This window comes from Coffea arabica, chromosome 6c (genome assembly GCF_036785885.1).
Source record: "Coffea arabica cultivar ET-39 chromosome 6c, Coffea Arabica ET-39 HiFi, whole genome shotgun sequence".
Taxonomy (NCBI): Eukaryota; Viridiplantae; Streptophyta; class Magnoliopsida; order Gentianales; family Rubiaceae; genus Coffea; species Coffea arabica.
In genome coordinates, this window is record NC_092320.1 from 60,862,965 (window position 1) to 60,876,797 (window position 13,833).

General features: G+C 33.5%; 2 non-coding genes across 2 annotated transcripts; one reads left to right on the forward strand and one right to left on the reverse strand.

The window, feature by feature from the left end:
- The first annotated feature begins 3,153 nt into the window (after nt 1-3,153).
- Nucleotides 3,154-3,260, forward strand: LOC113694424 (small nucleolar RNA R71). The gene has a single exon (XR_003449374.1). It is a non-coding gene; the product is annotated as a small nucleolar RNA R71 (small nucleolar RNA).
- A 3,594-nt stretch (nt 3,261-6,854) lies between these two features.
- LOC113694356 (small nucleolar RNA R71) lies at nt 6,855-6,961 on the reverse strand. Its single transcript, XR_003449314.1, has one exon. It is a non-coding gene; the product is annotated as a small nucleolar RNA R71 (small nucleolar RNA).
- Nucleotides 6,962-13,833: the final 6,872 nt, after the last annotated feature.

Consider the following 13,833-nt stretch of genomic DNA (forward strand, 5'->3'; position numbering starts at 1 on the left):
CCGTATATATGATAACTTTAGATCCTACTAAATAAGATCTAAATTTATCTAAAGCAAATATCACCGCCAATAGCTCCTTTTCTGTTGCATAATTGAGTTGTATTTTATTTAGCAACTTGCTAGCATAATAAATCACGTGCAACCTTCTTTCTTTCTTTTGCCCTAAAACTGCTCCAACCGCATAGTCACTTGCATCGCACATCAATTCAAATTCTAGTGACCAATTGAGCGAATTTATAATTGGAGCAGAAATCAATTCCTTCTTCAACCTTTCAAAAGCAACTAAACAATTATCATTAAATTGAAAAGGGGTATCTTTACATAATAAATCACACAACGATTTTGCTATTTTAGAAAAATTTTTAATAAAACGTCTATAAAAATTGGTATGTTCGAGAAAACTCTTTATCCCCTTGACATTGCTTCAAGGTGGCAATTTCTCTATGAATTTAATTTTTGTCTTATCCACCTTAATTCCCTTACAGGAAATCTTGTGTCCTAAAACAATTCCTTCTTTTACCATAAAATGGCATTTCTTCCAATTTAATACAAGATTTGTCTCCTTACATCTCTGCAAAATCAAATCCAAATTATGAAGACAATGGTCAAAAGATGAACCATACACAGAAAAATCATCCATAAATATCTCAATAATTTTCTCAATATAATTAGAAAATATAGCCATCATGTAACGTTGAAAAGTCACAAAAGCATTGCATCAACCAAATGACATCATTCTAAAAGCAAAAGTGCTGTAAGGACATGTGAATGTGGTCTTCTCTTGATTCTCCGGAGCTATAGCTATTTGGTTATACCTTGAAAAACCATAAAAAAAAATAGTAAAATTCATATCCGGCTATTCGCTCCAATAATTGATCAAGAAATGGTAAAGAAAAATGATCTTTTCTTGTTACGCATTTAATTTGCGATAATCGATATACACTCTCCACCCAACCACAAGTCTAGATGGAATCATCTCATCATTTTTACCCACAATTGTAGTTATTCAACCTTTCTTTGGTAGAACATGAATTAGACTGATCCAAACGCTATCGGAGATGGGAAAAATTATACTTGTGTCAAGCCATTTAAGAATTTCATTTCTTACCACATCTTTCATGTTTGGATTGAGTCTTCTTTGTGTTTCCACCACCGGTTTGCAATTGTTCTCCAATAAAATACGGTGCATGCATATAAAAGGACTTATACCCTTAATATCTGAAATTGTCCATCCAATTGCCTTCTTATGCCTCTTAACAACTTTGCACACTGCTCATTATCAAGGTCAGCACTAACGATTACTGGTAAAGTATTGTCTTCTCTAAGAAATTCATATTTTAGATGAGTTGGAAGTGGTTTGAACTCTAATTTTGGATGTTCAATTTCCGAAGGCGGTGGAAGCTCTTTTCCTTGGTCAAGACTTTCATACATATTACCCCTTTTATAGGATGATTGAAAATTCAAATAGTTGACCAATTCTTCAATCTCTTCACAATCATCTTCTTGTATGGCTAAATTTATTAAACAACACTCAAGAGGATCGAAATCAAAATTACCTTGGCTCAATTCTTGGGTTAGTTTATCAATTGTGCCAATAGAATAAGTATGATCGGTAAAAGAATAGTATTTTTTCATTTCATTCAAATTAAATTCTATCTCTTCTTCAACTACTTGAAATTTAAGTTTGCCATTTTTAACATCAATAATAGTACCTGTAGTAGCTAAAAATGGTCTACCTAGAATAATTGACATAGATATATCTTCTTCCATATCTAAAATCGCAAAATTCACTAGAATGATAAATTTTTAAACTTTTATTAATACATTCTCCAACACTCCCAATGGATATCTAATAGACCTATCCGCTAGTTGCAAAGTAATACTAGTGCATTTAAGTTCATGCAAACCTAATTATCTAGCCACCGTTAAAGGAATCAAGGATACACTTGCACCAAGATCACACAATACTTTAGAAAAATCAATGCTACCTATGGTGCAAGGTATAGAAAAACTTCCCGAATTTTTCAATTTCGATGGTAGTTTATTTTGTAAGATGGCACTGCACTTCTCTGTTAATGCTATTGTTTCGCAATCTTGTAACTTACTCTTTATAGTCATGATTTCCTTGAGAAATTTCACATATGAAGGAATCTGCAAAATAGCATCGGCAAAAGAAATGTTAATGTGCAATTGTTTGAAGATTTTAACAAAATTTTTATCAAACTTATTCTGCTTGAATCTTTGTGGAAATGGAACCACAGGAGGTATCGGAATGGTAGCAGAAGATGATGGTTGATTTTCTTTTGGACTCTCCCGAGTATTTTCCTCCACAATCGCCTCGTGGTTCATTCATTTTTCTGCATGTTTTTCACTCTCATCTTTTTCACCTTCACCCACTGGAGAATCCTCTAATTGTTTACCACTACGAAGAGTAATGGTTTTGACATGCTCCTTAGGATTAATTTCCGTTTTACTAGATAATTCTCCTTGATTTCGATTGTTCAAAGAACTAGCAATTTGGACATCTACATTCCTATACATTATAGTAAGTTAGTCCAATCTTCCTTCTACTCGTTCAAATCTATCCGAAATTACTTTAGCTAATATTTCCATAGCAATCTCCCAACCAGGTTTAGTTTCAACTTGTGGTTGCCTCGGTTGAAATTCTGGCAGATTGGTTGGTCTTGGTCAATTGTCTTGATCTTTCCATCCAAAATTTGGATGATTTCTCCACCCCGAATTATAAGTGTTCGAGTAGGGATTGTTTTGAGTATTACGATTATAATTGTTGACAAATTGTACCTGTTCAGAATCAACACATTCATTAGCATCATGTTTACCTCCACATATAGAGCAACAAACTAAATGTGCACTAGATGAACTTGGACCAACTCCATCTTGTCTACTTAGTAATTTCAGCACATTATTCATTTGAGCACTCAACATGTTGAGAGTATCCATTTCTATCATACCTGCGTGACGTCTCATATTACCTCTCTCATTGGCCCTTTGGTAGTTATTTGCGGCCATTTATTCTATCGAATTCTGAGTTTCTTGAGGTGATTTATCCATTAACCTGCAACTGCATCTATCATAGTTTTAGTAGAAAAAAATAAACCATTATAAAAGATTTGTACGATTAGTCAATCGGACAGTCCATGATGTGGACATTTCCGTAGCAAATTTCTAAATCTTTCTCATGCATCGTATAATGATTCACCTTCTAATTGGTTAAAACTAGTAATATCCATTCTTAGTTTAGTAATCTTACCCGGTGAAAAATACTTATTCAAGAATACTCTTGATAAATCATCTCATGTGGTGAAAATGTTAGGAGCATGAGATTGTAACCAAATTTTAGCTTTATCTCTCAATGAAAATGGAAACAACCTTAGCATTATAGAATCATCACTAACTCCATTCATTTTAATGGTATCACATATCTCAAAAAATGTAGCTAATTGTGAATTAGGATCTTCTACTATATTACCTCCAAATTGATATTGTTGAACCATTTGGATAAGTGATGGTTTAATTTCAAAATTGTTAGCATTTACCATAGGTCTTGCTATGCTTGTTTGAGATTCTTGTGTCCCCGGTAAAATAAAATATCGTAAAACTCGCCTATTTCCTTCGTTTTCTGCCATCTCTTTTTCAAACGGTAATTTTATTAAGATTTCCTCTATCAGTTGCCAAACCTCTTGCTATAGTGTATGCCTCCTTTATTTACGTAGTGTTCTCTCAATTTCTGGATCGAAAGGTGCAACTTTTTGAGATGCCGGTACATGCACTACAAATAGAAATAAGAAAGATTATGCAGTTTCAATTGTCAAAAATTGATTAAAATGCAAAAATTAACTATAAACATCTTAAATAATAAAAATAAAGTTGTTTAAATTAATAGAGATTATTAGGCCCTAGTATTGCCGCTCCCAAGCAACGGCATAAAAAACTTGACGAGTTTTTGATGTAAGTGCAAGTTTAATTCCGATTTTATACCCATTTATCTGTAATTATACGGGTCAATCAAGTAGTATAGGGCATGTATCGGGTCGATCCCACGAGAAGTAAGTTAAACAAATAATAGGTCCTTATTTACTCTATTATTTAGACTAAAAATAAATTCGAGTAGAAATATTATAAATGCTACTTCCTACAATCTGATTAGATCAATGCAAGTTACAAATGTAGAAAATTCACTAAAGACTTGAATTTAGAGATGTAAATTCCACTTATGGCACAAACATCCAAATGAATGAATTTAATACTTATTACTACTCTTGTTTAACTAGGGATTCATTTCCATTAATGCTAAATTTCATTCTCATGGTAATATGATTTAGAACAGCCTAATTTTCCCTAATCTTTTGGTGAAAAACTAAAACTGCTTTTATTTCATTCATGAAATGTAAATTTAATCCACTTGAGTGTATTTCTATTTTTATAAACTTACAACTCAAACTCTACTCATGTTATTTCATTATTATTACCAATTCTCATGGAGTAATAACAACTATAACCCTGCTATTGGTGATCAAACAACAACAAGTAATCAAACATACACAAAAAGACAAGTTAATACAAGATGTAATAAGTGTAAATCACATTCAATTCATATCATTTGGTCATAAGTTTCATATCTCCCTAGATATAGAAATTTAACTACTCATGAATGATATCACAATCAAACTCATAACTTTATTAACGAAAACATCATGAGTTACAAGTACAAAAGGATAAAGAAAAGTGTAGCCAAATTAATGGTGCAATCCCCAAAATTCTGCTGTGTCTTGCACCAAATGATTACAAGATGAAGTCTCCAAGTGTTTCTGCAAAATTTGTTAGCTAGAAAGAATGTGTTCTACCAGAAAATTACTCTCATCCCTCCCCTTAGACTTCTCTATATTCCTCTGCATAAAAATTGCTCAAAAGCTCCTCTCCACCAATCTAATTTCCACCATTTGATTCTCCAAATCTCCTTTTTGTTAAAAAAGTTCAATGCAGTTCAAGACAGTTTTGACACTTTTCGGTATTTCGACTATGTCTTGAACTTTTCGGTTCAAGACAGTTTTGACATTTTTCAGTATTTCAACTATGTCTTGAACTTTTTGGTATGTCTTGAACTTTTTTAACAAAAAGGTGATTTGGATAATCAAAGGGTGAAAATTAGACCAGTGGAGAAGAGCTTTTGAGCAGTTTTTATGCAGAGGAACATGGAGAGGTCTAGGGGGAGGGAGGAGAGCAATTTTCTGGTAGAACATATTCTCTCTAGCTAGCAAATTTTGCAGAAACACTTGGAGATTTCATTTTGTAATCATCTAATGCAAGATATAGCAGAATTTTGTGGGCTTCACCATTAACTTGGTTACGTTTTTCTTTATGCTTCTTATACTTGTAACTCATGATGTTTTCCATTAATGAAGCTATGAGTTTGATTGTGATATCATTCATGAGTAATTAAATTTCTATATTTAAGGAGTAGATGAAACTTATGGCAAAGTGATATGAATTGAATGTGATTTACACTTGTTGCATCTTGTATTAACTTGTCTTTTTGTCCATGTTTGATTACTTGTTGTTGTTTGATCACCGATAACAGGTTTATAATTGTTATTACTCCCTGAGAATTGGTAATAATAATGGAATAACATGAGTAGAGCTTGAATTATAAGTTTATGAGAATAGAAATACACTCAAATGGATTTAATTTGCATTTCATGAATGAAATAAGAGCAGTTTTAGTTTTTCACGAAGAAATTAGGGAAAATTAGACTGCTCTAGACCATATTATCATGAGAATGAAATTTGGCATAAATGGAAATGAATCCCTAGTTAAACAAGAGTAGTAACAAGTGTTAAATTCATTCATTTGGATGTTTTGTACCATAAGTGAAATCTATATCCCTATATTCAAGTCTTTAGTGAATTTTCTCCATTTTAACTTGCATTGATCTAATCAGATTGTAGGAAGTAGCATTTATAATATTTCTACTCGAATTTATTTTTAGTCTAAATAATAGAGTAAATAATGACCTAGTATTTATTTAACTTGATTCTCGTGGGATCGACCCGATACATGCCCTATACTACTTGATTAACTTATATAATTGCAGACAAATGGGTATAAAATCGGAATTAAACTTGCACTTACAAAAAAAATCCACCAAATTTTTGGTGTCGTTGCTTGGGAGCGGTAATATTAGGGTCTAATAATCTCTATGAATATAGACAGCTTTATTTTAATTATTTAAGTTGTTTATGGTTCATTTTTGCATTTTAATCAATTTTTGACAATTGAAGCTGCGTAATCTCTCTTATTTCTGTTTGTAGTGTATGCACCAGACATCTCAGAAAGTTGCATCTTTCAGTCCAGAAATTGAGAGGACACTACGTAGACAAAGGAGGCATACACCACAGTAAGAGGAGCAAGAGGTTTGGCAACTGATGGAGGAAATCTTAATAGAGTTACCGTTTGAAGAAGAGATGGCAGAAAACGAAGCAAATAGGCGAGCTCTACGAGATTTTCAGGATCTCAAACAAATATAGCAAGGCCTACGGTAAATGCTAACAATTTTGAGATTAAACCATCACTTATCCAAATGGTTCAACAATCTTAATTTGGAGGTAATGCAGTAGAAGATCCTAATTCATATTTAGCTACATTTTTGGAGATATGTGATACTATTAAAGTAAATGGAGTTAATAATGATGCTATAAGGCTAAGGTTATTCCCATTTTCCTTGAGAGATAAGGCTAAAATTTAGCTACACTCTCATGCTCCTAACACTTTCACCACATGAGATGATTTATCAAGAGCATTCTTGAATAAGTATTTTTCACCGGGTAAGACTGCTAAGTTAAGAATGGATATTACTAGTTTTAGTCAATTAGAAGGTGAATCATTATATCAGGCATGAGAAAGATTTAGAAATTTGCTACGAAAATGTCCACATCATGGACTGCCCAATTGGCTAATCGTACAAACTTTCTATAATGGTTTATCTTTTTTTACTAAAACTATGATTGATGCATCTGTAGGTGGAGCTTTAATGGGTAAATCACCCCAAGAAACTCAGAATTTGATAGAAGAAATGGCCGCAAATAACTATCAATAGGCCAATGAGATAGGTAATACGAGACGTCACGTAGGTATGATAGAAATGGATACTCTCAACATGTTGAGTGCTCAAATGAATAATGTGATGAAGTTACTAAGTAGACAAGGTGGAGTTGGTCCAAATTCATCTAATACACATGTAGCTTGTTGCTCTATATGTGGATGTGAATATGATGTTAATGAATGTGTTGATTCTGAGCAGGTACAATTTGTCAACAATTACAATCGTAATGCTTAAAATAACCCTACTCGAAAACTTATAATCTAAGGTAGAGAAATCATCTAAATTTTGGATAGAAAAATCAAGGCACTCAACCAAGGCCAGTCAATCCGTCGGGATTTCAACCGAGGCAACCACAAGCTAAAACTAAACCTGGTTGGAGATTGCTATGGAAAAACTAGCTAAAGTAACTTTGGATAGATTTGAACGAGTAGAAGGAAGATTGGACCAACTTACTAAAATGTATAAGAATATAGAGATCCAAATTGATCAAATTGCTAGTTCTTTGAACAATCGAAATCAAGGAGAATTATCTAGCAAAACAGAGGTTAATCCTAAGAAGCATGTCAAAGCGATTACTCTTCGTAGTGGTAAACAATTAGATGATCTTCCAGTGGGTGAAGGTGAAAAAGATGAGAGTAAAAAACATGCGAAAAGAGAAGGAACCAAGAGGCGATTGTGGAGGAAAATAGTCGGGAGAATCCAAGAGAAAATAAACCATCATCTTCCACTACCATTACGATACTTCCTGTGGTTCCATTTTCACAAAGATTCAAGCAAAATAAATTTGATAAAAATTTTGTTAAAATCTTCAAACAATTGCACATTAACATTTCTTTTGCCGATGCTATTTTGCAGATTCCTTCATATGTGAAATTTCTCAAGGAAATCATGACTATAAAGAGTAAGTTAGAAGATTGCGAAACAATAGCATTAACAGAGAAGTGCAGTGCCATCTTACAAAATAAACTACTACCGAAATTGAAAAATTCAGGAAGTTTTTCTATACCTTGCACCATAAGTAGCACTGATTTTTCTAAAGTATTGTGTGATCTTGGTGCAAGTGTATCCTTGATTCCTTTAACGGTGGCTAGATAATTAGGTTTGCATGAGCTTACATGCACTAGTATTACTTTGCAACTAGCGTATAGGTCTATTAGATATCCATTGGGAGTGTTGGAGAATGTATTAATAAAAGTTTAAAAATTTATCATTCTAGTGAATTTTGCGATTTTAGATATGGAAGAAGATATATCTATGCCAATTATTCTAGGTAAACCATTTTTAGCTACTACAGGTACTATTATTGATGTTAAAAATGGCAAACTTAAATTTCAAATAGGTGAAGAAGAGATAGAATTTAATTTGAATGAAATGAGAAAATACTCTTCTTTTACCGATCATACTTATTCTATTGGCACAATTGATAAACTAATCCAAAAATTGAGCCAAGTTAATTTTGACTTCGATCCTCTTGAGTATTGTTTAATGCGTTTAGCTATGCAAGAAGGTGATTGTGAAGAGATTGAAGAATTGGTCAATTATTTGAATTTTCAAGCACCCAATAAAAGGGGTAATATGTATGAAAGTCTTGACCAAGGAAAAGAGCTTCCACCACCTTCGAAAATTGAACCTCCAAAATTAGAGTTCAAACTACTTCCAACTCATCTAAGATATGAATTTCTTGGAGAAGACAACACTTTACCAGTAATCATTAGTGCTGACCTTGATGATGAGCAGTGTGCAAAGTTGTTAAGAGTTCTAAGAAGGCATAAGAAGGCAATTGGATGGACAATTTCAGATATTAAGGGTATAAGTCCTTCTATGTGCATGTACCGTATTTTATTGGAAGACAATTGCAAACCGGTGGTGGAAATACAAAGAAAACTCAATCCAAATATGAAAGAGGTGGTAAGAAATAAAAATTCTTAAGTGGCTTGACGCAGGTATAATTTTTCCTATCTCTGATAGCATTTGGATCAGTCCAATTCATATTGTACCAAAGAAAGGTGAAATAACTACAATTGTGAGTAAAAATGATGAGATAATTTCATCTAGACTTGTAATTGGGTGGAGAGTGTGTATCGATTATCGCAAATTAAATGCGGTAATAAGAAAAGATCTTTTTCCTTTACCATTTCTTGATCAATTATTGGAGCGAATAGCCGGATATGAATTTTACTATTTTTTGATGATTTTTCAGGGTATAACCAAATAGCTATAGCTCCAGAAAATCAAGAGAAGACCACATTCACATGTCCTTATGGCACTTTTGCTTATAGAAGGGTGCCATTTGATTTATGCAATGCTCTTGCGACTTTTCAACGTTGCATGATGGCTATATTTTCTAATTATATTGAGAAAATTATGAAAATATTTATGGATAGTTTTTCTGTGTATGGTTAATTTTTTGACCATTGTTTTCATAATTTGGATTTGATTTTGCAAAGATGTAAGGAGACAAATCTTGTACTAAATTGAAAAAATGTCATTTTATGGTAAAAGAAGGAATTGTTTTAGGACACAAGATTTCCTCTAAGGGAATTGAGATGGATAAGGCAAAAATTAAAGTCATAGAGAAATTGCCACCTCCAAACAATGTCAAGGGGATGAGGAGTTTTCTAGAACATGCCAGCTTTTATAGACGTTTTATTAAGAATTTTTCTAAAATAGCAAAGCCGTTGTGTGATTTATTATGTAAAAATACCCCTTTTCAATTTAATGATAATTGTTTGGTTGCTTTTGAAAGGTTGAAGAAGGAATTGATTTCTACTCCAATTATAATTTCGCCCGATTGGCCACTACCATTTGAATTGATGTGCGATGAAAGTGACTATGCGATTGGAGCAGTTTTTGGGCAAAAAAAAAAGGAAGGTTGCACGCAATTTATTATGCTAGCAAGTTGCTAAATGAAGCACAACTCAATTATGCAACAACAGAAAGGGAGCTATTGACAGTGATATTTGTTTTAGATAAATTTAGATCTTATTTAATAGGATTTAAAGTTATCATATATACGGACCATTCGGCTCTTAAATATTTGCTGCATAAGAAAGACGGAAAATCTAGACTAATTCGATGGATTCTTTTATTGCAGAAATTTGATGTGGAGATAAAAGACAAAAAGGGAACGGAGAATCTCGTGGCCAATCATCTATCACACTTGAAATATATTCAGCCAACGACCAAGTTCCTATTGAAGAGAATTTTTCAGATGAATTTGTCCTAATAATTATCAATTCTCCATGGTATTCAGATTTTACTAATTATTTGATAAGTTGAGAAATTCCTAAGGGATTTAATTATCATCAAAAGAAAAAATTCTTGCATGATGTGAAAAGTTACTTTTGGGAGGAACCATTGCTATATAGATATTGTGCCGATAGTATGGTGCGCATGTGATGTCTTGCAAAAATTTATTATTTTTAAAAATTCCATTTCAAGTTTATTTAAATATTTAACTGCCCATTTAATCTGAATATTATTTTTTAACCTCTTTAGACCTAATTACATGGAATTATAGTTTCGTTATATTTTTAAAGTGACTCGTTTAAAAATTTAATTTTGGAAGCTCGTTAATTGAAAATAGTGAATACGCAATTGGAGTCGATAATCGATTCGAGAATGCAATAAGCTTGGAAAATTAGAGACTTGCAGGATGGACTTAAGATAGGTATTTTATGTTTAAATACTCAAGTGATAGTTATTAGTACTATTGTTATAAGAAATTCTTGGGGGATTCGCTTTATTGCGCTTAATTTGGAGATACGCATTTTTACATGCACGATTTAATTAAGGGATTTTAGACCCTTATTTTGGGATAATTAAAAGTGAATAATATTAATATGAATATGAGTGCATTAAAGGTTTAGTGCACTAGTGAAATAAACTTCAGAGGAATCGAGCACAAAACGCGCGCGTACGCGCACTATTGGAGAGTTGACTTTTATACACTTGAAACCCACAATTGCTAAGCTTCACATGGAAGCCTCACCATCAGCAAACACTCTCCATTTTTCACCTCAACACAACCGAACAGCAAGGGAAAGAAGAACCAGCCTTGCTCCATCACTTTCTACTCCAAATTCTTGCACCAAATCTCAACCAAATCAAACCAAAATTGAACTACACATAGTTGAATACTTGGGGATTATATCTAGCTAAAAAGGGAGAGCTTTTCATGGTTCATTTTGAAGCAAGGAGGGGCCAAATTCTGTCTTGTTCACCAATACAAGTAAGTGACGATCAATCCTCAAATTCTTAGCCTATGGAAGTTGATTTACACTTATGAGTTTAGATATTCATATGGATGGCTTGTTATTGTTAGAAAATTTTGAATGTGGGTTCTATGAACTCCCACTCTTGGATTGATGGCTGATGTGATTATTGATGATGGATTCAATGTTGGTTTAGTGTTCAAATTGGTAGATTAATGGTGCATAACTAGTATAAACTTCAAGGTGTGCATGGATGCAAAATTTCCAATTCTGCCCCTGTTATGATCGTGCCTTATTTTGCGGAATTTTGGGGTTTTAATGGCTTGTATAAGATGTTTATATGTTGTATAGATAGTGTATAAAGTTTCATCGAAAAATATTGAGATTTGGTTGGTCAAATGGATTAATCTCACAAAGCTAGCAAACCTGGAAAAATTTTCCCGTAATGCTCAGACAGCCTTCTTGTTTCGGCCATAACTTTGTGTTCAGACGTCGAAATCAAGTGCCGTCAGTGGCATTTGAAACTAGACATTCCCAACTTTCCAACGGTATAAAATGCAACCACTAATTGCACCCGAGTATTCCGTACCAACCGTTTAAAGATGACTGCCCTGTTTCTCTGTTTTCTTGGAACGAAGTTCAGAAGCTACAACTTGAGACTCGAATTTGAGATAGTTATGTGCTGAATTTCAAAATGATTTCTTTTGTGAAATTATAGTTTTATGAATGTATTTTTCAACACCACCAACCATGCTCAATTCCAAATTAAATTGAGTGATTTGTGATCAAAATACGAAACCTGCCCTGTTCTTGAAAACCCTAAATTTAGGGCAGAATTGATGCTAGACTTGGTGTGGACTCGCCAATTGAATTTCTTGGAGTTGAAAAACTTACCAAATGTACCATGAATGTTTCTTAGGCTTTTCCTACATAAATGAACCATGTTTGAAGGATTTTCCTTGGCCAAATGATTGGAATGGAAAACAAAAAACTCAAGGCAGTTTTGCCTTAAGATTTTTTTTTCTAAACTTTGGTTGTTTGGTTGACTACCTTCCCGAAGTTATTTTTCCATGAAATTTGGTAGAGGGACAACTCTTATATGGTAGTATTATACTGCTAATTTTGGTATTATTCCAAGGCCATTTCATGGCTCAAATAAATTTCCAAAGTTCATGACTCGAGTTTGAAAAACCCTTGTTTCACAAGGAAATTTTGGTAACTTTGGGTTGCCATATCTTAGTGTTCAAAACTCCGTTTCTCGTTCCGCTTATTTTGTTGTAAACTTGGATTGCGACTCTAATAGAGTTCCAAATTTCAAAGGCTAGTTCAAATCAAGTGAATTTTGCCGAATTTTCAAAATTTGCCAAAAAATCAAATTAAATCTGCCTTATAAACCAAAATAGCGACTTTGAGCTTATTTTTGAATGTTTTCATTTGGAATGTTAGAAAAGTGTATTCTAAGAATTTTTAGTACATTGAAAGAGGTTTCCGACGGTACCAAATTTTCCAATTTTTGACATGTGAAATATGAGATACGATTTTTCAAAATATCATATCAAAACTGAAATTTTTCGAATTTCAAGTAAATGGAGTTTTTCGAGTACTCCTTATTCCTTCGATAGTACTTGAACGTTTATGCTTGATTTCCAAGACAAAAGGACTCGATTGCTCTTGTACTTTAAGAAACTCCACTTGAACCTCGATTTACGAGTAATTGAGGTTCATTATCATGAAATTTTCCTAGATTGTACTAGTGCACAATCTTCCTTGATAATTGAGATGTATAAATGATAATTCACTATTATTTGCTCAGGCGCACACGAGAACCTTCAAGAGGATCCCATGGTGGAAGGTTGAACCTCCAAGTGACACTTTTGCTATTGACTCACAGTGAGTGTCAAGTGTGTGTATTATGTGACATATTTGCAAAATGATAAGTGTTATATAAATTGAGATTTTGAAACCTTTGGGTCGAGTGTGTACTTTATCGAACTCGTTCTCATTTAAACGAAGTGAACTTGAGTTTGTTAAGTGAAGTGCTTACTTGTTTAAGTAACTTGTTAAGTGAATATATGTGAAGTGTTTAAGTGATTATTTATGCTGTGATTGCATAAGTCGTTGGAGTGAACCTCCTCGACACAAAAGTGTAAAAGTGGGGGACGCCCAAACTCTCTTATTGGCTAGCCTTAGACTCGAGCCAGCATGGGCTTGGTCGAGCTCATCAGTGAACCATGAGATTTCATAAGCTCGACCTATTGAAAGGTTTTGCTTGGCATATTCGCTGAAGTATCGCCTCATAAATGTATTGCGGGCCCGGTGTGGTATGTAAAGTTGAGAAGGGGAAGTGTAAGTGATGTTTCCACGGATTTAACCTACCCGGTTGATGGAGTGTCAACGCGTGTAGGTTCGTGATCGTGCAAGTGGAAAATAGTTCGTGAGAGCTCCCATACCCTTGAATTGTTTCTGATTACTTTTCAGTAAAGTGCTCTTTATCGAAT